Source organism: Durio zibethinus, chromosome 11, assembly GCF_047325235.1.
Source record: "Durio zibethinus cultivar Kanyao isolate XHJ-2024 chromosome 11, ASM4732523v1, whole genome shotgun sequence".
Classification (NCBI taxonomy): Eukaryota; Viridiplantae; Streptophyta; class Magnoliopsida; order Malvales; family Malvaceae; genus Durio; species Durio zibethinus.
In genome coordinates this window covers 7,809,988-7,836,588 of record NC_143172.1, presented here as the reverse complement: position 1 = coordinate 7,836,588, position 26,601 = coordinate 7,809,988, and the positions used below count along the sequence as shown (strand labels likewise).

At 30.8% G+C, this 26,601-nt stretch overlaps 1 pseudogene; it reads right to left on the bottom strand.

Annotated features, from left to right (window-relative positions):
• Positions 1-1,117: 1,117 nt before the first annotated feature.
• LOC111290133 (uncharacterized) lies at positions 1,118-26,533 on the bottom strand (annotated as a pseudogene).
• Positions 26,534-26,601: the final 68 nt, after the last annotated feature.

Sequence of the window (26,601 nt, the reverse complement as noted above, 5' to 3'; positions counted from 1 at the left end):
GCTAAGAAAACCTTGAACATGTAAACAATTTCTAATTTTGTCCTAAAAAGGACATATATCACACAAGTCCGCCTGAAGACAAAATAATAAAATATAATAAAATTGATGTGCCATGATGTGGCAATGAAACTTGTTGATTTGTCATCAAATTAAAAAGGAATTAAAGAGGGGATAACTTTTATATATTGTATAGATAACTAATTTAGTATACATATTTACATTATTCTTGAAGTGTTTGATTGCATTTAATATTACATGTCACTTCACATGAATGTAATAAAAAATTATAAAAATATATACGATAATAATAAATATATAAAATTAAATATACTTATGTATTTTATTTTAAGAACAAAATTTCACATATATTTTTAAAAATCTACTGATCATATATTTAAAAAACATAATTTTGATGAAAAAAGTTCATTATCAATGTATTAAATATTAATTTTTTTATTTTATTTTTATCCACAATGTATGTGTGTCAAAATCTAAAATGATTTGGAATGGGCCAAAATTTAAAATAAAAATTATAGCTATATTAATATAAAGATGGTAGATTCATTCTTGTAAAACTTTTGGTAAAATGGTTTTCAATAGTAAAATATATATTTCTTTTCCAAAACGGGTTATGGCTGTTTTCATATAGTAAACTATGCTTGTGCTTTTTTTTTTTTTTTTTTTTTTTTTTCAGTTTAGTTTGTTAGAGATTGAAACTATTTCATTAAAAGTGAATCCCACGCTATTGTCAACTCAAACTTTTCGTGGCATAGAGAAGAAATGTGGTTATTAAAATACAACTAATTTTCATTTTCCTTTTTTCAAAAAATTTTAAAATCATGAAAGCCAACCGTTCAATATAATATTTGTTGTTCTTTATTTATGGAATTAGCTCCAGGCCACGAGGTTGGCTCATTTTTGAACCCTCCTCTGAGAATTAATATAATATGTGGAAATGGTTCGGTAAGTAATAGTATGCTATTCAGATAAAGCAGTAACATATATAGATGTTTTAAGTTGTTAAAGTAGAAAGGGAAGAAATGAGATTTACAATAATGTCTACAACAAATATTTAGCAAATGATGAAAGAGCTGAATCAAATATGAAAAACTGATCATTAAGTCCGATCAAGAAGGTTATCCCTGAAAGGAGTCAGGGCAGCAGTTGCTTTTTCCTCTTCAACTTCTATAATCATAGGGACCTACCCTTCCCTGCCTTGGATCAGTCTATCTTATGCTCCACGCAATTTCTCAAGCCTTAGCCCGTTGATTTGCTGTATCTTGAACACCTTCACCACATTCATCGATCCCCCGATGAAAAACATTAGGTTGCCACAAATGCCTAACCACATCCAAGTTCTACCCTGCATTAATAGCAACTTTATTTCTACTCTCACCATTGCTTCTAAATTAGGTGGAAAATGAAATACTATATATAGTCAATGAAGCAAATAAAGCAATTAATTGGGCTATACAAGTTTAGAAAAGAAACAGTTTAGATACCCCGATTTGTCTGGGGGTTTACTTGGTTGGATTTTATTAAAAATAATAATTAAAAAATAAAAAATAAAAAAAATTGGTTGAATTGGTGTAAAACTAGATCAAAGAGTTTAAGAAGGATTGGAAAAGGTTGAATGGGATTAAAGTTTGAAGGGAATTAGAATTAGAATTTCTTTTGGGTTCTGCGGATTTAAGCATATAAATATAGCCTTATAGAAACATAGAAAACACATACAGAAGAATACAATAGTAGAAAACACAAAGATTAGAAAGAGAGATCAACACAAATAAAACATAGAAAAATAAGGAGAAAGTTAGTAAAGATATATGAAAATAGTCTGAAAATTTTAAGAAATTTTAGGGTTAAAAAGAAGATTTTTTTTAAAAAATTTTTTGGAAAATTTTCAATTTTTCAATAAATTTTTCAATGCCGGTTGAATTTTTCAGTAATTTTTCTAGCGCTGGTTGATTTTTTTGACATGTTTTCCAAAATTTGATCGAAGATTTGGGCACCGATTGAATTTTTCAGTGAACTTTCGACGAACTAAACCAGATTCCAATGAGATTTCTAGAATTTGGTGAAGGATTTAACCTTAGTTTATTCGGGTTAGAGAAAGAGAGAAAAGAAAGGGGAAAGAGGAAATCTGATGAAAAAATTGGATTCAGGCTTTTATACTGACTCCAAAACGATATCATTTTGGCATTTAAAAGGTCCAAGGTCCGCGTGTTTTTATTTGAGTGACCTAACCTGATCGTAACCCGATCCGTCGACTTGTATCCTATCCAAACCTTGTTGTTAAGCCGAGCTGAGCTAACTTTTCCTCGAGCTACGCTTCGAGCTGTTGTTTGTACCTACAGCCGAGTCGATCTTTAGCCGCCCAACCAAGCTGAGTCAAATTTTTGGTATTTTATTTTATTCTTGTATTTTTATTTATTTATTTTTAGTGTTTAGGATTTTTATATGATTAAATTAAAAAAAGGGACAAAAAATTTTAAAAAAATAAAATATTTTTTGAGAATAAATAAAAATTATCCAATAATGAAATTTTTTAGAAATTTCAAATGGTAAAATTCTATAAAATTTTTAGGTGAGAAATTTTGCCTAAATTTATCGTAAATAGTGAAATAATTTAGATAAAGTTTCAATAATATTTATTTTCAAACAAAAAAATAAAAAATAAAAATTTTTGGTTGAAAATATTTGACAATTATTCAAAGATGAAAATCTTAAAAATTTCAAATGAAAAATTTCTTAAGAAATCTCTAGGTGAGAAATTTCTTTAAATTTGTCCTAAATGGTGAAAACATTTAAATAAAAATTCAATAAAAAATAATTGTCACATTATTTTCTTTTTGGGGAAAAAAGGAAGAAAAAGAAAAAGAATTTCTAAATAAGCCCACATGGTGGAAAATTTAGAAATTTTGAAAAAGAAAATATTTTTAAATTGACCTAAATGGTGTAAAATTTAAAAATCCAACAAAAATTAAAGAGAAATAAAAAGAATTTCTAAATAGGCCAAAATGATAAAAAATTTAAAATTTTTTTAAAAAAATATTTTTAATTTGGCTTAAATGGTGAAATAATTAGATGTATTTTCAATAAAAAAACTAATTAAATCTTTTTTCCGACGACAGAGCCTTTTAAAGAAAACAAATGAGATTCTTGAACACTCTTAAGATAAATAAAAATTTTTAAGAGTTCTATCAGATTGATGAAGAATCTTAAGAATTATTTTCAATATTTAATATAAAAATTTAAGATCATTAGAATCAATACCTTATAATAAATTTAAAATAATATGGTATCATCCTTCGGATGGGCATGTGGGGGTGTTATAACCTTTCCCATATGTAACAAAATTTCAGAATCCTATTCTAATTTGTAGACCCGAACCTATTCTTTTAGGGACCTTTAGTCAAGCGTAGAAGCTCCTTAAAATAATAGATTCCTTAGGTGGCCAATCACACTTAGATAAAAAAGATTGGTGGTGACTTATTTTATTAAGTCTAACTATAGATTTTTGGATTTATATGTTATGACAGTTTGGTGACTCCATTGGGGTTGCTATGGAGAGTCAAGCCATAAACTTTTAAATTTATCCTATTATTTGGTCTAGTGGTTTTAAATTGTAATGATTTGTGCTATCTATTCACTAATATTTTTGTCTTTTTTTTTCTTTTATTTTAGGGCATGAAACTTATATGTTCATTCACACACTATCACATGCATTTGAATTATATGAGCTCTATACCCGAGCTCTGTTTCTCTTAAGAGGGAGTAAAGTATCTACGCTCTCGTGAAATGATAATCTTTGTAATGGCTAGCGAAATACTCTTACTCAAATTGAATCATTTTCGTTGGTAACCTGTGATGGGTGAGGATTGAATTGCCTCACTAGTCTGTAATGGACAACGATGTAAAGAATAATTTGAGAACCTTTAGTGGTCAAAGTCTCTTAACCTTACATATAGTGTACACTTAAGAGGCTAGCTTTAAGATAGAACCTTCCTACCCAATGATAGATGTAACCCAAAGTTAGGATGCAAGAAGGAACGGTTTGTGATCTAACCATTTTGTTTGTTTGACTTTGTGCATTTGCATTATCATGGATCATTTTCATTGTCATATTTAACATTATGCATCTGTATCATTTTCATATCATTTAATTCCCTGCATCATTTTCATCATCATATTTAACATTGTCATTTGCATTATTTTCATATAAGGAATATTTGTCACATTTTATAACTACATCCATAGAAATGTATGTTACATGTATTACACATAAAGCATATCATTTCTGATCATAATTATGGTATTCAAGGTTTAAGGATAGCTCCACCAACCAAGAATCTCATCTAATCAACTCATCAATATAATACAAGAGCTAGAGCTAGACAGATAGAATAAAAAATTTAATCATCTTAAGAGAATAGAAAAAACTTAAGAGAAGTTAGAAGGAGAGTTGAGTAAGATTTTGGATGCCTTGAATAAGTTAAACAAGGAAAAAGAAATAGAAGAGAATACTAGCCAGTAGGATCATCCATCATAAGAGGTGGATAACCCTTTATACCCTCCTAATTTTGGGTCACAGCAAGCCCAATCCATACAAGATCTACCACCACAGCAGTTCACATATCTTATAGGGTATATATACCTTGAAATGCTTTCAAACCCAGGGCAGTATTAGAGTTATGTAAATCATGTCTTTACTGAGAAGGCAGTAGAACTAGTACCAATCCCCAACTTGGATGATCCAAAAGAGAAAGAGAAACTGAGGCCTAAGGAGAAAAAGATTTTAAAAGGCTCAAAAGCTGAATAGAAGATAAAATTATTAGAAGAAAGATTATGACCCGTAGAGGGAGTTAGTTTCTATGGTTCTGTAAATGCTACTGAGCTCTGTTTAGTCCCATATATGTTTATTTCTCCAAAGTTCAATGTTTCAAAGTTTGAGAAGTATAATGGTATAAAGTATTCGAAGATCCATATTACTATGTATTATCAAAAAATGGCAGCCCATGCTAATAATAAAAAATAATTAATATATATTTTCCAAGATAGCCTTACGAGCTTTACTGCTAGGTGGGATGTCCAGTTGGATAAAATTCGCATTCATTCTTAGAGTGATATGGCTCATAACTTTATTAATCAGTACTGGCATATCATAGATTTAGTTCCTAATCGTCTTACTTTACAAAATATAAAAAAAAGGTAACTGAATCATTCAAGGAATATGTGTAAAGGTAGAGAGACATAGCTATTCAGGTATAGCCTCTTTTAACTGAAAAAGATACCACAGTATTATTTGTCAGCACTTTAAAATCTTTCTATTATAAAAATATGATAGGGAATGTGACTAAAAATTTCATCGATATGGTGATCTTAGCCAAAATCATTGAGAATGCCATTAAAAATGGTAAGTTGAAATGATGAGGAAACTAAAAAAAAGTTAGAGAAGAAAGAGACTAAAGCTCAAGCTGTGAGCTTTGATAGACAGTTCAGGGAATATCAACCTTATCCACCATAAAGTTACTCCTCATACTATCTTGCTGTGAACAACACCTCATCCTACCCATACAGGCCAACCCCATTGCCATCTTATCCATTAAAATACTAGCCCATTTTTAGCTCTCAAGTTGCCACATATAACCTTAATATTCAACCTCTCGCAAGACCTCAGATTCGTCTTATTAACCTAACAAGTGATTAATGAGAGCAATAAATTACCTGATAAAAATCGTATTTGACCCAATCCCCATGATTTATATGGAATTATATCGAGAGCTTTACAATAACCACTTGATTGCCTCCAGTCGTTTAGAGCCACTCAAGCCACTTTATCCAAAGTGGTATGATTTTATGGCTCATTGTGACTACCACTATGAAATTGCTGGTCATTCCACAGAAATTTGCATTGCCCTAAATCATAAGGTGCAATGATTGATCAAGAATGAAAAAATGAACTTTGATCAATGAGGGGTAATAACACCTAATGTTAGTGGCAATCAATTACCAAATTACAATGTCAATGCTTCGAATAAAGATCAAGAACGAGTGTGATATAAAAAGACTTGGAGAGTTGTAACGATTAGGGGACAGGATGTTAATAAAAATCCTTCACTTGATCATATGGGACATAATTTTGGAAAGGAAAAAGATGTTAAGGCTGGTTGGATATTACTTGTCATTCTAGGTTTTCTTTCAAAGTAATGTTAGGAATTTTTTTTTACAATAAGATTTCATTTTTTTATCATTTCAATAAAAGGCAAGTATGATGCATTTCATTACATTTTCTCTTTAATCCAACCATTATTCCATACTCTGTTATTTCCATTCCCATTCTTGAATTCTCAATGATGAATGCTTAGACAATGACAACTGTCATAATGTATAGATCCGTAGATTTATCGCTAGACATGGATGAAAGGAGTCATCATCAATCTTTTTTTTGTCTAGGTGTGATTGGCTACCTAATTGAATTTGATCTGCAAAAAAGAGATTAGGTTTGGAAGTTGATTACGTATGACGAAGGTTGTAGCACCCCCACAACGCCCATCCAAAGGATGGTACCAGTTTGATTTTGAATTATCCAAGCCTTGATCATTTTAATGATTTACCAAATAATTTAATAATGATTTATTGATTTTTTTTATTAGAATTATTTTTTTTTACTTCATTTTTTTACTCTTTTTCTTTAGAAATAAATGGCAAAATAATCTTCATTCTTTTTTTAAAAAATAAAATAACAAAATAACAAAAAAGGTTAAAAATAAAATAAAATAATTAGAAAATAAAAATAAAATAAAAAAAGAAAAACTTGCGATCGAGTCAAGTCAAGACGCAAGTCGGCTCGCGGGTCTTTGGGTCAACGCGCGGATCTTGACTTATCCAAAATGGTGTCATTTCAGGCAGCTATGTAAACTAATTCCAACATCTTTGCTTTTGAATTCTTTCTACACTCTCTCTTTAGACCGAGAAGCTCTACTTTTTCTCTATAATTCTTTAAACCACCCACCAAAAACTTCAACTGAAAACTAGAAATTTCATCAATTTTTGGAAAAGTCACTTGAAAAATTCAATCAAAAATTGGAAAACCATCAATTTTTGAAAAATCTGTTAGAATTTCACCAAAAAATTCAAACCCTATAAAAAAATTCAACCGAAAAATTTATCTTTTGTAAAAAAGTTCATCTTAAACGCAGAAAAACCCAAAAAGCCCAGATTTTTTTGAATTTCTCCCAAATTTCTCCAAATTTTATCCTAATCACTCCTAGAACCTCCCGTAATTGTCCTGAATCCTAATCCTAACCCAGAAACCTAAAATTGAGCCTACAATTTTAGATTAAAATCCAAAACCCTAAAATTAAACTATCGAAACCCTTTCTACCAAAACTCCTCATATTTTTTTAATTTTTTTCACATTTCTTCTATTGTGTTTCTCTTTGTTCTTCATGTTAGAATCAGTCCAATTTATAGGCAATCCTAGGAACAATTTTAGGAAACAGACAAAATCAATTTCAAGCTTGAATATTAGGATTGCCTTATGTCAAGACGAGATTTTAGATCCAAAATTTTAGTAATCATAGTGATTTGATTTTGTGTTGGCCAAAAGGATTCTGATCCTAATTTTTTTTTTCTATCCACGTATAGGTTGAATAAAAAAGAAAACAGCAAAGAAAAAAGAACAGAAAAGGAAATGAAAAATAATAAAATAATAAAAAAATAATAAAAACATCTAATTGGACCTAAATGGGCTAGAATAGGCCTAAACCAAGATGGACCCATATCAAAATGGGCCTAATTGGGCTTAGACCAAAATAGGTGTCTACAGCTGCCTCTCTTTACATATTTTTATTAGACAAGGATGTTGCATAGACTTAAATGCTCACTCTGGTCTCGAATTTAAAAAATGACCTGGGCTGAACTAAGATAGGGTAACCAAGATTAAACATGAGTTAAATGAAGTGACCAGGACTAAGTCAAGGTTAAAAATAAATGATTGAGATGAAACCATAAATCATAAAAAATGATCTGGACTAAGTCAAGATCAAGTGAGTAAGATGAAACTATGAGTCAAATAAGGCTACCAGGACCAAGTTGAAGTTGAAAATAAATGATTAGGGTAAAATCACGAATCATAAAAAATGATCTAGATTGAACCAAGATCAAGTGATCGGGATAAAATCACAAGTCAAATGAAATGACTAAGATCGAGTTGAGGTTAAAAATAAATGATCAAGATGAAATCATGAATCATAAGAAATGATCTAGATTGAACCAAAATAAGTGACAGGGACGAAACCACGGGTCAAATAAGGTGACCAGGACCGAGTCAAGATAAAAAATAAATGATCAGGGTAAAACCACAAATCATAAAAAATAATCTAGATTGAGCCAAGATCAAGTGGGTGGATAATGTAAATGCATGTCTTATCTAAAATGCAAATAGAACATCAATTGTGGTACTAAGGCTTCTATATCCTTCTTTCTGTGTATCCTTAGTAGGGACACCATCTTTTATTATCCTGAATATTTATCTTCACTATACATTTTATTGAAAAAGTCCTCTTTCATTAATTTGGATACACATATTCGGCAAAGAAACTATTTTTCATCAACCTGGAGGGGCATCTTTGGCAAAGAAGCCATTTTTCACCAGCCTAAAAGTACATTTTTGGCAAAAAAAAACTAATTTCCATCCACCTAGAAGCACATCATGGGCAAAGAAACTAATTTCATCTGCCCAAATATTTATCTTAAAGAAAGCCATGGAAATCATTTTTTTTTCTTTTTTTTCTTTTTTTTTTAGAAGCATTCATCATTTGCCTTTATTTCTTTTCATTCTTCAAAACATCACACAACTTCTTATGACTTTGTTCAATTATTAATCATTATCCCAGTTTTAAAGTGTAGGATGCAAGTTACATATTTCTTCCATTCATGAATGGGTATAAAGAGAAATGACAAATATATTGGCAATGTATAAAATTAAGAGAGAACAATAAAATAGCTTTCATTTATTTGGATAAGCAATAAATTACATATGATGGTATAGAGATAAAAAGAGTATTTAGGAGCCACTATTTGGGGTAGCAATGCCTAATAAATGATTAGATAATCATGACACTAACTCTTGGATTTCCTTTAGAAACTCAATCAAAACTTGATGCCCTAACACTTCAAAGTTTTTAAAAATTTACTATCTCCAGTATACCTTCCCAAGTGATGCCAATTCAAACGACCTTTCAAAGTTTCAATCTGAACCTTTTCTTTTGGATCCAAGTTGCCATTTCGAGTTTTATTTATTTATTTATTTATCTTTATTTTTTGTTTTTTTTTATTTTTTTTGAATCAAGCAAAGTACTTTACTGCATCAAAATTGATAGGACCAAAAAGTACATCTCCATTCATTTTTGATAAGATTAAAGATCTTTTTGAAAAAGCTTTTTTTACCACATAAGACCCTTCTCAATTTAGGATTTATTTTCTTTTATCATCATGCTGACTTCGAAAGATTCTTTTTAACACTAACTTTTATTCTTGAAACTACTGAGGTCTAACCTTTCTATCATGAGCTCTCATCATTTTTCTTTGGTACAACTAGCCATGGCATAATGTTGTCAACCTTTTCTTTTCAATAAAGTTCAATTGCTCATAGCGCTCCTGAATCCATTCAGCTTCCTATAATCCCATTTCTCTGAGGACCCGTAGTGATGAGATTTTTACTTTTACTGGCAATACATCTTTCATCCTATAAACCAAGGAAAAAAGAATTGCCCTAGTAGAGGTATGCACAAAAGTTTGATATGCATGTAGAGCAAAAGGTAATTTTTCATGCTAATCCTTGTAAGTTTCAATAATTTTTTCTAAAATTCTTTTGATATTTTTATTTGTAGCTTTTATTACCTTATTCATTTTTGGACGGTATGGAGTTGAATTATGATGTTTAATTTTGAACTGAACACATACTTCTTACATCATCTTACTATTTAAATTCTTGGTATTGTTTGAGATAATTCTTTTTAGATATCTATATTTATAGATTATCTCTTTCTTGATGAATTTGCATACCACTGATGTGGTCATAGTTGTAAAAGAGGCAGCTTCGACCCATTTAGTAAAATAATCAATCATCATAAAAATGAATCTATTTTCGTTTGAGGCCTTTGGTGTGGTAGGCCCAATGATATTCATCCCTCATATAGAAAATGGTCAATATGATGCTATGACATGCAAGCATTGGGTGAAACATGAATTTTATCAGCATAAATATGGCATTTATGACACTTTCGAGCATAATTGGTGTAATTTTTTTTCATTATCAACTAGTAATATCTGGCTCGCATAATTTATCTTGTCATCGTATGTCTATTTGTATTTGCTCTACATGTGCCACTGTGAACTTCTTGCATAATCTTTTTGGCCTTAGAAATGCCTACATAGCATAATAACACTGGTCCTTACCTCATTTGTACAAAACTTCTCCATCTAAGAAGAATCCCATAACTAACCTTTTCAGGATTTTCTTATCATTTTTCATTGCTTGATTTGGGTACTACTAATTCTTTAAATATCGCATAATATCATAATACTAGGGGTTACCATCCTTCTTATTTTCTAAATTGACATAATATACTGGTATGTTTTTGATATCTAGTTTAATAGGCTAAATTTTTACAGTATCACCAATTCGTACCATTGCACCCAAGGTAGCCAAGGCATCCATAATATGATTTTTTCATGAGGCAAATGTTCAAACTAGATTGTTTTGAATTATTTACACAGCTTTAAGATATATTTGTGGTAAGGAATAAGCTTTGAATCCCTTATTTCCCATTCACCTTTTAGCTGATAAATGACTAAAGCTGAATCTTCAAACACTTTTAATGTTTTAATTTTTCTCTCTAAAGTAACATGCAATCTTATGACACAAGCTTCATACTCAGCTATATTATTAGTGTAGTTGAAATTCAATCTTGCTGTAACAAGGTAATAATGTTCTGTTGAAGATATTAAAATTGTTCCAATCTTATACCTCATGACATTAGTGGCCCCATCAAAATACATTTTCCATATCTCTTCATCATCCTCATTGTCTTCTAATTTTGAGATGGCCATTAGTTTCTCATCTGAAAAATCAAGCTTTATGGGCTTATAATCATCAGTGGCCTTGTCTGCCAAGAATTCAGCAATGATACTTCTTTTGATTACTTTTTGGCTTACATATACTATGTCATATTTAGAGAGCATCACTTGTCATCTTGTGATTCTTTCTAATAGTGATGATTTCTCAAAGATATATTTGATAGAATCTAGTTTAGTTATGAGCCAAGTTATATGGTACAGCATGTATTGCCTGAGTCTTTTAGTTGTTTAAGCTAAAGCACAACATATATTCTCTAGTGATAAATACTTTGACTCATACTCTGTAAACTTTTTGCTCAGGTAAAAAATAGCTCTTTCTTTCTTGTTGGATTCATCTTGTTGGCTCAATACGCATTTCATTGAGCCCTCATGTACCACTGTGTATAGAATCAATGGTTTTTCTCAAAACAAGAGGTGCTAATATTGAAGGATTTGATAAGTATTGCTTAATCTTATCAAAAGCTTTTTGATATTGTTCATTATATTCTCTAGGATTATTCTTCTGAAGGAGTTTGAAAATGAGGTCACATTTGAGAGTAAGTTGAGAAATAAATCAGGATATATAGTTCAATCTGCCTAAGAAACCTCAAACCTCCTTTTGAGTACTCGATGGAGATAAATTCTAAATGGCTCAAATTTTATCTGAATCCACTTCTATCCCTTTTCACCGACTATAAATCTTAGCAACTTTTCTGATCTGGCTCCGAATGTACATTTAGCCAGATTCAATTTGAGTTAGAATTTCTTTAACTTTTTAAATAACTTTTTAAGGTTGACTACATGATCATCTCCTTTTCAAGATTTGATAATCATGTCATCCACATACACTTTAATCTTTTTATGCATCATATCATAGAAGAGTGTTACCATAACCTTTTGATAAGTTACCCTGATATTTTTTAGTCCAAAAGGCATGACCTTGTAATAAAAGGTTTCCCACATGATGATAAAAGTAATTTTTTTCATGTCGTTTGGAGCTATTTTTATTTGATTGTAGCCAGAGAATTCATCCATGAAAGAAAATATTGAATGTTGGGCTGTATTATCCATCAAAGTATCAATATGATGCAGAGAAAAATTATCTTTAGGGCTAGCTCTGTTCAGATATATATAATCTACACACATCTATACTTTTCATCTTTCTTAAGGACATGTATTATATTAGCCACCTATTCAGAAGATTTGACCACTTGCAATAAACTTGCATCAAATTACTTTTTTATTTTTTTTAAAATTTTCAACAACATCTCTGGTTTTATTTTTTTCAGCTTTTGTTGCACTGATTTGCATTTTAGTTTCAATGGTAGCCTATGTTCCACTATTTTGGTACTTAGTCCAAGCATATCTTGGTAGAACTAGGCAAATACATCCATAAACTCCTGGAATAATTCTTCTAACCACTAACGGTTAACAACTGAGAGTGAAGTACCAATCTTGACTTCTTTCTTATTTTTAGCATCATCCAAATTGATCAGTTCAATAACTTTTTGATGAAGCTTGATAGATTTATCTTTCTGTTCAATTAGCTTTATTAAATCTAGAGACAAAGTGTATTCTTTAGAATCTTCTTCAGTATCAAGTTCATCGGTATTAATTGAATTTTCAAAGTTAGACCCTGGGTTATTGTCATGATTATCTTCACATTCATTTAGGGACCTGAAAATTAATAAAATGGGAAATATTTGTAAGAAATTTTGATAGGGTGATGAGTGGAATGAAAAAAATGAACAAAATGCATGCTCTTATTTTTATTGAAATAATGAAAAATAAAAAGCCCAAACATAAGAGTTTATCCTAATGCTTTTGGGTATAAGCAATTAGGAGATGTGATTACATTGAAGAAAGATTGAAAACAATAAGCATTTGGATGACCCTTTAATTTTGTAATTCATATCTTGATGGGTAGGGGTAAACCAAGGCTTTCTCGTTTTGGCTTTCATCATCTATCATGTGAATGGATAGCTTGGCAAAAGCTTCCTCCCATTTTAGTTTCTCTTTTGTGTCTTTTTCAGCTTTCGGAAGCATGTATCCTTTAAGAATGAAATTTTCATTTAAATGGGAAAAGATCATCGATTTTGTTTTTGCCCTTTTGCTGTTGTTCTGCCATTCCTTGATTTTATAACCTAATCTAGATCTGTAGCTGTAATTTTCAATATTATGAATCTCCTTTATCCCTTGTAAGCTTTTACCTATGCCAAACCCAATACTCTAACCATTGTTAACCATCTGATTAATCATACTTCGACTAAATTTAAGTTCTTCACCCATTGTATTAACATGTTTAAAAGATCGATAAGAGCATTCCAATGATTCTTCTATCGCTTTCACATATGGGGCATTTATAGGTTGGGTCACCAATAGATCTTTTTCCTTAGCCACAATCACCAACTGTCCCTTTACATTGAATTTGATCTTTTGATGTAATGAAGAAGGGACGACACCTACTTTATGGATCCATGGTCTTTCAAGTAAATAGATATATGATGAGGATATATTCATAACCTAAAATTTTATATTGAAGACATATGGCCCAATCTGGATAGACAGCTCAATGTCTCTTAAAACTTTTCGCCTAGTCCCATTAAATGCTCGAACCATCATCTGACTATCTTGAATATGGGACATATCAAAGGGCTATTTAGTTAAAGTGGACACATGCATAACATTAATAGTGGATCCATTATCAATAAAGACCTTAACTACTATGTGACTTTTACATTTGACAGTGATGTGCAATGCTTTAGTGTTTTTTCTACCCTCAAAGAGAATATCATCATCGTTGAAAGAGATGTGATATGATACCACTAGATTCCTTGCCAAGTGATTCATATACTCCACAGATATATTATGTGCCATATGAGCCTGATTCAGTACCTTTAATAAGGCATTATGATATGGTTTGAAATTTAAGAGAAGTGATAGTAGAGAAATTTTGATGAACATTTTATTTAGCTATTTCACCATAGAATATTCACTATCTTGACTAGTTTTAAAAATACACAGGCCTTTTTCTTAAGTACAGACTTCGAGGCATCTTTTTTTGGGATCTTTGGTTTAGTTTATTTTTTTTCTTGTTTTCTCTAAAGCTTATGAAGTATAACATATTCCATTTCTGGTTATGCCTTCTACACCCGTTATATTGGCAGTTTCATCTTTCGACATTTGTTGTCCCTAAGTCTTCGCCTCACATTCATATTTTTAGGGCACCACTTTATTATCTTTATGAAAAAATATGCATAAAACTTTGAAAGCTACTGGTTTGGGAACAAACCTATTTTCGATTGGTTGTGGCTTCTTCTTACAATGTATAGTGATAGGTTTCGGCACCTACCTATCTGTCATAGCCACTTATTGTATTTTGAAGTTCTTGATTCTTCATATAACTCTATTTGGTAAGAGTTCATAGCTTTTGAACTTCATCACGAAATTGCTTGCAATCATCAATTAAATATTTTAGTTTTTTACTGTGGTACTTATATATTTGATTTGGAACACATCTTCCTATGTAAGTGCAGAAAGTATCTAGTTGTATCAGTTTAGCTTCATATAAAGCATCATACAATTGGCTAAATGGCATCTTAAGTTCCTCTACTATCTTTTTCACCCATATCCAAAGCATTAATCGTATGACTGGGCAAAAGATTTCTACTAACATTAAGTGCTGAACTTCTATTGGTATCAAAGCTTATCAACCCTTTCTTGATCAAACTTTATACCTTATGCTTAAAAGGCATGTGGTTCTCAGTAAAGTGTCCTGTTACTCCAAAATGGTAATCGTAGTGAGCATTAGAATCATATTATTTAGGGTAAAGAGGTTCAAGTTACTTGGTAAGGATAAGAGTAATTAGATGGTTTTTGTAAAGTTTTTGATACAGCTCAATGTAGCTTATAGGTATAAGGTCAAAAGTAAGTCTTTCCTTAATTCGTGGTTTTTTGGTGTTACTTGTAGTACTGATGAGTGGGCAGAAGATCTTAGAAAAGATGGATAAGATGGTCGGGTGGTTGATGCAAAGGTATGGTTTACCATTTGGTGGTATATAGGGCAAGTAGGTCGAGTGTAACTTTTAAATTGCTGCCATTCAAGACTCACAACTTAAGTCTCATTCTCTTTCTTTTTAGATGCTCTTTTGAAAGACTCACCGCCTTTAAGCTTACCATTTTTTATGGTATTTTCGATGATTTCTCTTAAAATCACCATATCGATAAAATTTTTAGTCGTATTTTCGATCATTCTCTCATAATAAAGCGACTTTAGAGTATTTATAAACAACACAATATTTTTTTCTCTATCAAAGAAGGTTGTATTTAGATAACTACATCTCGTCACTTTTGAGCATATTGCTTGAAGGACTCAAATGCCTTCTTTTTCATTGCTTGTAAGGAAAGATGCTTGGAAGCCGTATCAATAATGTGATGGTATTGATTAATAAAAGATCTAGTCAAATCTTTTCATGTCTTTATGTAAGTTTCATCCAATTATACTGATCACTTCGCTGTAGATTCAGTCAAGCTATCTTGAAACACATGCATAAGTAGCTTCTCATTACTAGCATGTACTGCCATTTTACTATAATACATAGTGATATGCGTGATAGGACACTTAGTACCATTATATTTCTTAAACTTTGATATTTTAAATTTAGGTGGCATCACTACGTTTGGTACTAGGTAAAGTCCCACTGTATCCATGGATTCCTAGAAGTTAATTCTTTTCATAGCCCGTAATCTTTTCTCGAGTCTATTAATTACTTGATCAGTTTTAGAACTCTTTAAGAACACAGCTATCTGTAGCTTCTCTTTCTTTTTTACTTCATCTATAATAGGGATCTAAATAGATTTAGCTATTTTTTAGCATAAACAGGGTTATCATAACTCTGAATGTTTTCACGACTGGGTACATAAGTCATTCTTAAGTGATTATATCTTGAGAGAGCTGCCTATTAAAGTTGGAATATTGGGGCCGTTTGAGTTTGTTATGGACCAAAACCTAGAGGATATGTAGATTGGGTAGCTTCTGGTGAGGCATTCCCTTTTATTTCTTTTCTTATGTTTGCCTTTTTCAAGGCTTCTAGAATTCTGCTCAACTTTTCTTCTAGTGCCTCTTGAGCTTTTTTATTCTTTCAAGGTGACTTGTATTGACTTGTTCCATCCTCTTGGTTCTAGCCTGAGTATTGTATTGATGTGTAGCTATTCTTGTACCTTAGTACCATAATTAAGAATTAATAATGATGTTATGAATCAATGCAATGCAAATGCAAATGCATGAAAAGGAAAAAAAAAGAATAGAATATTTTCCCCTAAAAAAAATTCAACAAAAAAAACTTTCATTTATTCCACAAGAGTCTATTTTACATTAAATCTAATATTATTCTTTTATAAAAATGCCTAACTTGCTCATATTGATCCTTAGCCTCCTCTATGAAGTTTAGTAGTCTTTGTCCGTACTCTCATGCTGGTGTGATCAAAGCTCTCAATACTTTAACTTGTTCTGCCATCTTTCTTACCTTGATCACTGTTTTGCATATCTGGGCTGTAACATGCTCTATATATCTTTGTCTTCCCAATCTTTCTCTTTTGCCACACCACACTTGATAGGATAACTCTTTGTGCCTTTCTGTAAAGATTCTGATATGACTTTTTTGTTCACTTAACTTTGATGTTAGGGTCAAAATGTAATATGAAAGCCATTGATTCTCCTACTCAACTTTCATGAAAGCATTTTCTATTTGGTCACGCTCTTCTTTTAGCTCTTCATTTTCATAAACCAATTATGTGTTATTTACTTCTTTAGCTTGTACCTATATGTGCAACCTTTTATGCTTCTGTTGTAACTTCATCAGCTTTTTAAGGGCATCATCTTATTCTCTAACAACTTTTCAAGCCTTGCTGTACTTATTGAAAATTTTGTGGACTTGATTTCTAATTTTTTTGCTTTATTTTGCCACTGGTCTTTTTCTCTCTATAGCTTTAAAATTTCTTGCTTTAGTTTCTCCTTTTTCATTTTATGCTCTAAATCAAAAAGCTTTTGTCTGACTCTTGGCCCACTGGTATGTGATGACCCTGAAGCATAAATGTAATCTTTTGGCCCTTCTTATTTCTTCAAATCAGATACCCCTAAGTGACTCGATCAGTGAATGGCCCTGGGTTTACTCTTTTGGGCTTCTTCCAAGCCTTAATCATGCCATTAATCTTTTAGAAAGTTCTAGGCTCCCTATATGAGCAATCAAATTGGCTCAGCTTGTAGGTTATAAGAGTAAATTGTTTTGCTCCATGTTGTCTCTTTACCATTAATAGTGCATAACCTATTGACCCCATAGACCTAAAAGTGAAACCCTTATCTCATCTTCACATTAATATAACATAAGCTCTCTGTCCATCCATAGAGCTAACTATTTTACCAAACCAGCTGTGAGCCCTTGTAACAGACACTTCCACTCTTTTTGAGTCTTTGTTTCTGGCCAGATACTCTGATAAAATTCCCTAATCAATCTCCGAGTATGGAAATAAAGCTTTGAGAAAGCACTATTCTTATACTCGAAATGACTTTTCATCCATACATATAATAAAGGTATGCACTCTATGAAGTGGGCTTTGTCATTCTGTCTATAAAAATTTAAAAATCTGATGGTTTCTGCCAAGATAGCTAGTGAAAGATTACACCCTTTTTTAATTTGCTTAAATAAATCCACTACTTCTATCTCAATATAGCCTAAAACCTTAAGGAAAATGACCAACCCATATACGGCAAGAGAAAATGCATTAATTTTTTTATCATTATTTGGATGCTTGACGATGAAATCTCAGAGTACCTCTCATGAAATACTCTTGTGATCTCTTTTCTCTCGAACATATGAATCTATGATCTTTTTTCCTACTCCCAGCATCTGACTAACTTCTTGCAACTTTTTTATTTGTATTTTTTCATGTATATCTTGTTTGGATTCAGTAGATACATACGCACTAGAATTGAGTACTCTTTTATTATTGATGCTAGATTAACTTAATTAAAGATGAAACATCGGTAGGAAGGGTCCCAAAATTGTACCATCACTCTGATAAGTGAGTAGTCAACCTCCACTGACATAAGATGTGCGATGTGTCCAAACTTCTCATAGAAAGCCTCATGCCTTGAAGGGGTCATACCGTTCCACATGTCTAATAAGCATTTCAAATCATTATGTTCAAGGAATAGGTAGACTTTTCTTGATAGCATAGGGACATGATCAGGTGGCAAATAGTCTCCCTCTTCTAGCTGCCTCTTTTTTGATTCCATCTTCACCTCTATGGGAAAGTCACATTTGAACAGCATGGATGAGGCGCAAACTGACATTCTATGGAATCCATAAGGATTTTTTTTGAAAAGCTTTGGGGTAAAAATACTATACAATATGTAAACATGTTCATGAATGTATAAAAAGAAATAAAAGAAGACAAAGAGGTTAGTTAATCACTTCAATAAAACATATAGTAAGCATAGTAATAACAACATGACCTAAAATTGTGGATTATTTACAAAAAGTGAAAGGACAGGGCTCTTTCTATGGTTGGGCTTCTAAAGTTAATTATATGTGGTTTGGGCTGTTTCTAAAAGGTTTTCAAATTATTCCTTACATCATGGCCCATTATAAATTAGTAAGGCACTTAAATCCTCACCTATCATAGGCTTCAAATGAAAAATGTTCAATCTGAGTGTGAGTGTTTCGCAGGCCTATGCAGAGACATGAAATCTCACGAGGGCATAGGTACTTCACTCTCTTCTAAAGATAGAGCTCGGGTGGAGGGCTTATGTTATATACATGCAAATGTATGACAAGTATATATATAATAAACAATCAAGTAAATATGAACAAATAAATAAGTTGGTATACACAAGGAAAATAAATAATAAAAGCTTATATAAACAATAAAAAGACACAAAATAATTTCAAACTTATTAAACAAGGCTTGGATAATAAGAAATCATTTGCTGGCTTGACTCTTAAGGTCTTTAGCAGAGTCACCAAGCTGTTATAACGTATAGATCCGTAGATCTATAGCTAAACATGGATGAAAGGAATCACCATCAATTTTTTTTGGTCTAGGTGTGATTAGTCACCTAATTGAATCTGATATGCAAAAAAGAGGTTAGGTTTGAAAGTCGATTACACATGAAAAATATTGTAGCACCCCCACAACGTCTATCCAAGGGATGGTACCAGTTTGATTTCGAATTATCCAAGCCTTGATCATTTTTATGATTTACCAAATAATTTAATAATGAATTATTGATTTTTTTGTTATTAGAATTATTTTTTTTCTTTTTTTTACTTCATTTTTTTTCTTTAGAAATAAAAATGGCAGAAATAATCTTCCTTTAAAAAAAACAAAAAAAAGGTTAAAAATAAAATAAAATAAAATAAAATAAAATAAAATAAAATTCAAAAAATAAAAATAAAATGAAAAAAGAAAAACTTGCGATCGGGTCGGGTCAAGACAGGGGTCGGCATGAGGGTTTTCGGGTCAACACGTGGATCTTGGCTTATCCAAAACATTGCCATTCTAGGCAGCTATATAAACTAATTTTAATACCTTTGCTTTAGAATTCTTTATGCACTCTTTCTCTAAACCTAGAAGCTCTGTCTTCTTTTTAGAATTCTTCAAATCACCTACGAAAACTTTAACCAAAAAAAAAAAATTACATCGATTTTTGAAAAAGTCACATGAAAAATTCAACCAAAAATTGGAAAACCATCAATTTTTGGAAATTTTGTCAGAATTCCATTGAAAAATTCAAACCCTATCGAAAAATTCAACCAAAAAATTCATCTTTTGTCGAAAAATTCATCATAAACTCAGAAAAACCTAGAAAGCCCATATTTTTTTTTTGAATTTCTCTTAGATTTCTCCAAATTTTGTCCTAATCACTCCCAGAACCTCCCAGAATCATCTTGAATCCTAAACCTAACCCAGAAACCTAAACTTGAACCTACAATTTCATATTGAAATCCAGAATCCTAAAATTAAACTGCAAGAACCCTTTCTGCCAAAACTCTCTAGATTTTTTTAATTTTTTCCCCTTTTCTTTTATTATGTTTCTCTATGTTTTTCAGTGTCAGAATCAATCCAATTTATAGGCAGTCCTAGGAATAATTTTAGGAAACGAACAAAATCAATCCCAGGCTTGAATCTTGGGATTACTTTCTGTCTAGATAAGATTTTAGGTCTAAAATTTTAGCAATCATATTGATTTGATTCTATGTTGACCAAAAGGATTTTGATCCTAATTTTTTTCCATCCACGTATAGGTTGAATAAAAAAGAAAAGCAAAAGAAAAAGAACAGAAAAGGAAACAAAAAATAAAAATATAATAATAATAATAGCATCTAATTGGACCTAAATGGGCCAGAATGGGCATTAACCAAGATGGGACCTAACCAAAATGGGCCTAATTAGGCCCGAACCAAAATAATTGTCTACATCAATAATAATTCTAAGATTTAATTTTGAGAACTTATTCATATTGATTTTAGGAGATTATTTGAGCAAAAAAGTGAGCTGTTAGCATATGTAAAATAAATATGTCTTGAAGATGTGCAGTCTTTTATAAAAATCAATGAGCTTATTTTTATTCAATAGATTATCTTCAAAGAAAGCATTCATGTTTGAGATAAAAAATGACCACCATTCTTTTGCCATTTGAAAAATCATTCATTACTACCCTTTTTAGCCTATTATGATTTTTTTTTCTAAAAAACCCTGACCAAGGATCACCCTCCACATTGTAGGGTAATTTTTGAGAAAGAAAAAGGTCTTAAAGAAAAAAAAGCAAAAAAAAAAAAAAGAAAAAAAGAAAAGAAAAGTGAATGCCATACATAATTAGGGCAAAGTAATGAGAATCTTTTTGTGAGGAATGAGTCTTTGAAAAAGGAAAAAGTAAAAAAATGATGTGGAATAGGGCAAAATACCAAGATGTATCAAATGATAAGAAATGATCTTTTGGTTTTGAACCCTTTAAACACATGTTTTGAGCTTATTTTATCCATTTCTTTCATGACTCCTCACCATAGTCTACATTACAACCTTTAAAAGTCCATTTAGATCAAATGTGAATGCTCGAATTGAATGATCATATGTTAGACTAAAGCATACTTGTGATGGAACAACAAAATCATACTATGTTGTTCTAGAGATTGATGGGTAGGAGACATTATTGATGGATAAAAAAATGAGAAAAAAAGAAAAAAAAAAGAGAGAAAAAGAAAAAGCAAAAGAATGGAAAAAATGAAAAATAAAGAAAAAAATACTTAAATTAAAAACCCAAAAAGATAATTTGGGTAGAAAAATCTTTGAGTTGAGAGTTAAATAGACAGTTCACATGAATAGAAGGTCAAAGCAACTAAAAATCTCTCAAAGCTAAGGTAAAGTGACTTTAAAAGTCAATAGAATGAGTTTTTGAAATAGAATTTTGGATTAATGTCCAAAATTGTCTGAATATTCATTATTTGGCTATACCATTCATCCCAATGACATACATCAAACCTATTTTTTTTTCATTTATTTTTTGTAGCAGATTACCTTTTTTTCTATTCACTTTATAATCTCTTATCCCCAAAGCAAATCTAGGAAATGTATGATTGCACTATATTTTTCATGATTTGAAATGATGATGAATGAATGATAATGTGCATAAAATATTTTTTCATTCCGTTGAAAAAAAATACAAGATGATAGGGGGTAAAAAATGATGAAGAGATGGCAGAAACTTGAAAAGATGATTTAGAAGGATATGCGGTGATGAGTATGATGATGAATTGGTTAACATAACCTGTGAGTTGTGATCGAATGATAAAAATAATATAGATAAGAGGATAGAATTTATTCTGAAATGACTAGTGTTGAAAAACCTATGAATTATGATGAAAATAGTATGGATCAATAGACAAAATTTATTCTAAAATTGTTAGTGCTGAAAAGCATGTGAATTACAGTCAAGTATCAATTGACAGAACTTGCTGTAAATGGTTAATGCTGAGAAGTTAAAAAAGAAAGATAAGAGATGGTGGAGTCTTGAGAATCATATTATTATAATTAATTAGAATTTCATGACATAAACATCCGCATTACATGCATTACATTTGCATTATTGTTTGGAAAGTATTTGAAACTTTGATTTGGCTATGCATTTGCATTATAGAACAAACATTTGAATCAAGGTTGAGAATATGGCATTGTGAGAATCTAGATTGTTGCATTTGCATCTTTAAGAAAGCATTTGCATCATTGATCATGACATTTATTACATACAAAATTTTGACTTTGGTAAAAGTTTGAAAGTCATTTGGAAAATAAATTTTGAATATTTGGATAAAGTCTTTTAAGACAAGATTGTGAATCTTCAAATGAGAATCTTTGAATTTTAAAATAAGAATCTTTGAATTTTTAAGTTCTCAAATGATAGTCTTTAAATTTCAAATGAGAATCTTTGAGATGTGAAACTCTAAGATTTACTAAATGTGAACCTTTGAACTCAAATGAGAAGTTTTGAAAATTTGGATATGAATCTTTAAAATTTGAATGAGAATCTTTAAATATTGTATGTGAGCCTTGCACTCTGCATGCGAATCTTTGAATTAAAACTTTGGATGAGAATCTTATAAATGCGAATCTTGAAATCTTACAAATCTGAATTTTTGTATATCTAAAATTTTACGAATCAAATTCTTGTGAAACCGAAATTTTGAAAATCAAATTTTAGTGAATTCTTGTGAAGTTGAAAAGTTTTTATGAATCTAAACCTTTGAATTTTGAACTCAAATTATGAATATTTGAGTTTTCATTTCATTAAATCTGATCTATGACTCCCCTGGACGAGATTGTCATGGAACCTTTTATTTTTCGAAGTCGTTGAGCCTATACTTGAATGAACCTTTTATTTTTTAAGGTCGTTGAGCCTTTGTTTAAAGGAGCATTTTATTTTTTTTTAAAGTTATTAAGCCTCTGTTTAGAGAAGCCTTTTTTAGTTTTTCTAAAGTCATTAAGCCTCTGTATTAATGAGCTTTTATTTTTCAAAGTTGTTGAACCTTTGTTTAGAAGAGCCTTTATTTTTCAAAGTTGTTAAGCTTCCGTTTAGAGAAGCTTTTTATTTTTCAAAGTAATTGAGCCTTTGTTTAGAGGAGTCTTATTTTATTTTTCAAAGTCATTGAGCCTCTACTTATAAGAGCCTTTATTTTTTTTAAAGTAGTTGAGCCTTTGTTTAGAGGGGCATCATGTTTTTTTTTTTTAAATTGTTGAGCCTCTGTTTAGATAAGTTTTGTTTATTTTTCAAAAGTCATTGAACCTTTACTTAGAGGAGCTTTGTTTATTTTTCAAAGTTATTGAGCCTCTGTTTAGAGGAGCATTAATTTTTTCAAAGTTCTTAAGCCTCTGTTTAGAGGAGCTTTGTTTATTTTTAAAAGTTGTGAAGCCTCTGTTTAGAGGAGTTTTTATGTTATTCAAGGAGTTTGAGTAAAAAAAAAAAATGTGTCAAGTTGATTGGGTTGTCTTTGTCTTTGTAAAATTTTTGTTTCATAAAAAATGTGCAAAGAAGGACAGTTGTAGATAACTCAATCAATCTGGGGGTCTACTTAGTTTGGACTTTATTAAAAATAATAATTAAAATAATAAAATAATAAAATAATAAAATAATGAAAAATAAAAAAAAATGTGGTTGAATTACTGTAAAACTAGTCAAAGAGTTTAAGAAGGATTGGAAAATGTTGAATGGGATTAAAGTTTGAAGGGAATTAGAATTTCTTTCGAGTTCTGTGGATTTAAGCCTATAAATATAGCCCTATAGAAACACAAAAAACATAAATACAGAAGAACATAGCAGTAAAAAACATAAAGATCAGAGAGAGAGATCAACAGAGATAAAACACATAGAGAAATAGGGAGAAAGGCAATAAAGATCTACGAAAATAGTCTGAAGATTTTGGGAAATTTTAAGGTTAAAAAAAAGATTTTTTTTGAAAATTTTCTAGAAAATTTCCAGTTTTTCGATAAATTTTTCGGCATTGATTGAATTTTTCGACAAGTTTTTCAGCATTGGTTGAATTTTTTGGCATGTTTACCAGAATCTGATTGAAGATTTCGACACTGATAGAATTTTTCGACAAACTTTCGGTGAACCATCCCAAATTTCGATGGGATTTCCAGAATCCACTGAAGGATTCAATCGGAGTTCATCCGAGTTAGAGAGATAGAGAAAAAAGAAAGGGGAAGAAAGAGAAGGGGAAGAGGAAATCTAGTTGAAAAGATCAGATCCAGTCTTTTATACTAACCCCAAAATGATGTTGTTTTAGCATTTAATAAGCTCCAAGATTCGCATGTTTTTATTTGACGACTTGACCCGATCGCAACCTGATTTGTCAACTTGCGTCCCAACCAAACCTTGCTGTTGAATTGAGCCCAACCGATTTTCCTCTGAGTCACGTTTCAAGCTGTTGTCTGTACTTATAGCCGAGCCGATCTCTAGCCACATAGCCAAGCCGAATTTTTGGTATTTTATTTTATTCTTGTATTTTTATTTATTTATTTTTAGGGTTTTAGTATTTTTATATAATTAAATTAAAAAAAAAAGAGAAAAAATTGTAAAAAAATAAAATATTTTTTTAGAATAAATAATAATTATTCAATGATAAAATTTTTTAGAAATTTCAAATGATAAATTTTTATAAAATTCCTAAGTGAAAAATTTTGTCTAAATTTATCTCAAATGGTAGAATAATTTAGATAAAATTTCAATAACAATAGTTAATATTTATTTTCAAATAAAAAAATAAAAAAATAAAAAAATAAAAAATAAAAATTTTTGGTTAAAAATATTTGACGATTATCCAAGGATAAAAATATTAGAAATTTCAAATGAAAAACTTCTTAAGAAATCTCTAGGTGAAAAAATTCTTTAAATTTATCGTAAATAGTAGAAGAATTTAAATAAAATTCAAAAACAAAAAATATTTTTAATTTGACCCAAATGGTGAAATAATTAGATGTATTTTCAATAAAAAATAATTAAATCCTTTTTTCCGACGATGGAGCTTCTTCAAAAAAATCAAATAGGATTCTTGAATACTCTTGAGGTGAAGAAATATTTTTAAAAATTCTACCAAATTGATGGAGAATCTTAAAAATTATTTTTAATATTTAACATAAAAATTTAAGACCATTAAAATCAAGACTTTATGATAAATTTAAAATAATATTATATCATTCTTCGGATGGACATGTGAGAGTGTTATAACCTTTTTTATATATAACCAAACTCTCGAACCTTATTCTGGTTTATAAACTCGAACCTATTCTTTTAGGGACATTTAATTAAGTTTAGGAGTTCCTTAAAATAATAGATTCTTTAGGTAATCAATCACACTTAAATAAAAAAAAATTGTGATAATATTTTTTTGTTAAATCTAATTATAAATTTTTGGATCTATATGTTATATATGTTATGACAAACATGAAGTACTATTTCTGACTTGACAGAGGTTTAATTGCTTTGTCATGGATATCTTTCACTGCCTACCAGTGACTGTAATCCATGACGGATAATTCCACCTTGCTCACGGCTGTTGAGAATAGCTCCCACCATGAATAACAAACACCCAATTAAGAACGGGATGTGGACACTCTGTTGCAGGATTTGGACATGTCCATCTGCTCTCTCATAGATTTGACACGAGTTGTGGATGGAACCAAGAATCCACAAAACAGGGCCAGCAATAAGCATCCCCAAAGCATGCCTCTCCAATTTTAAAAAATCATACCCTTTCTCTGCCTGCATTAATTAACAAAGCATGAGAAAGTTCATTTGCCAATGTACTAATCAGACCAAATTCAAATTTTGCCTACCAAATGAACTTTTTGAGGGATTCCATTAAGGCTAAAGGTATAAAATACGCTACCCGAATAAACAGAAAGAGAATTCCTATGAAGAGAAGCAGTGAACCTAAGAGGTGAACCACTGGAACAGCGAACTCCACAAGAGCAAGCTCCGTATAGAACTCCATCAAAGGCAACCTATAATCAATTCCCGCAAGATGTGCGAAAATATCATGGACGTTGACAACAATTATAAGAGTCAGGGCTATAAGCATTAGAACGAGACCCGGTCTGGGTTCCCACGAGAACTCAGTAGCAAAACCACAAACTAACACAATTGTAGCAAACAAATGCAGCCCTGCGTTTATGTACTCGGCTCTGCTTCTAACGAGCAGTGGCCCGTACGTTCGACTCTCTCTCGCTGAGGCTAGCTTCACCATGATTGTTACGCTGGAAGTAGGATATTAAAATTTCCGATATGCAGCGATCCAAGTTTTTTTTTTTTTTTTTTCTACAAAGAAGTAAAACAAAATTCTTTTTGAGAAAAAATGTAGTTCTTATATGTACTTTTTCTGTTTTAGCGTAATGATCTGTTCTGCTTCTTGCTGTAGATCATTC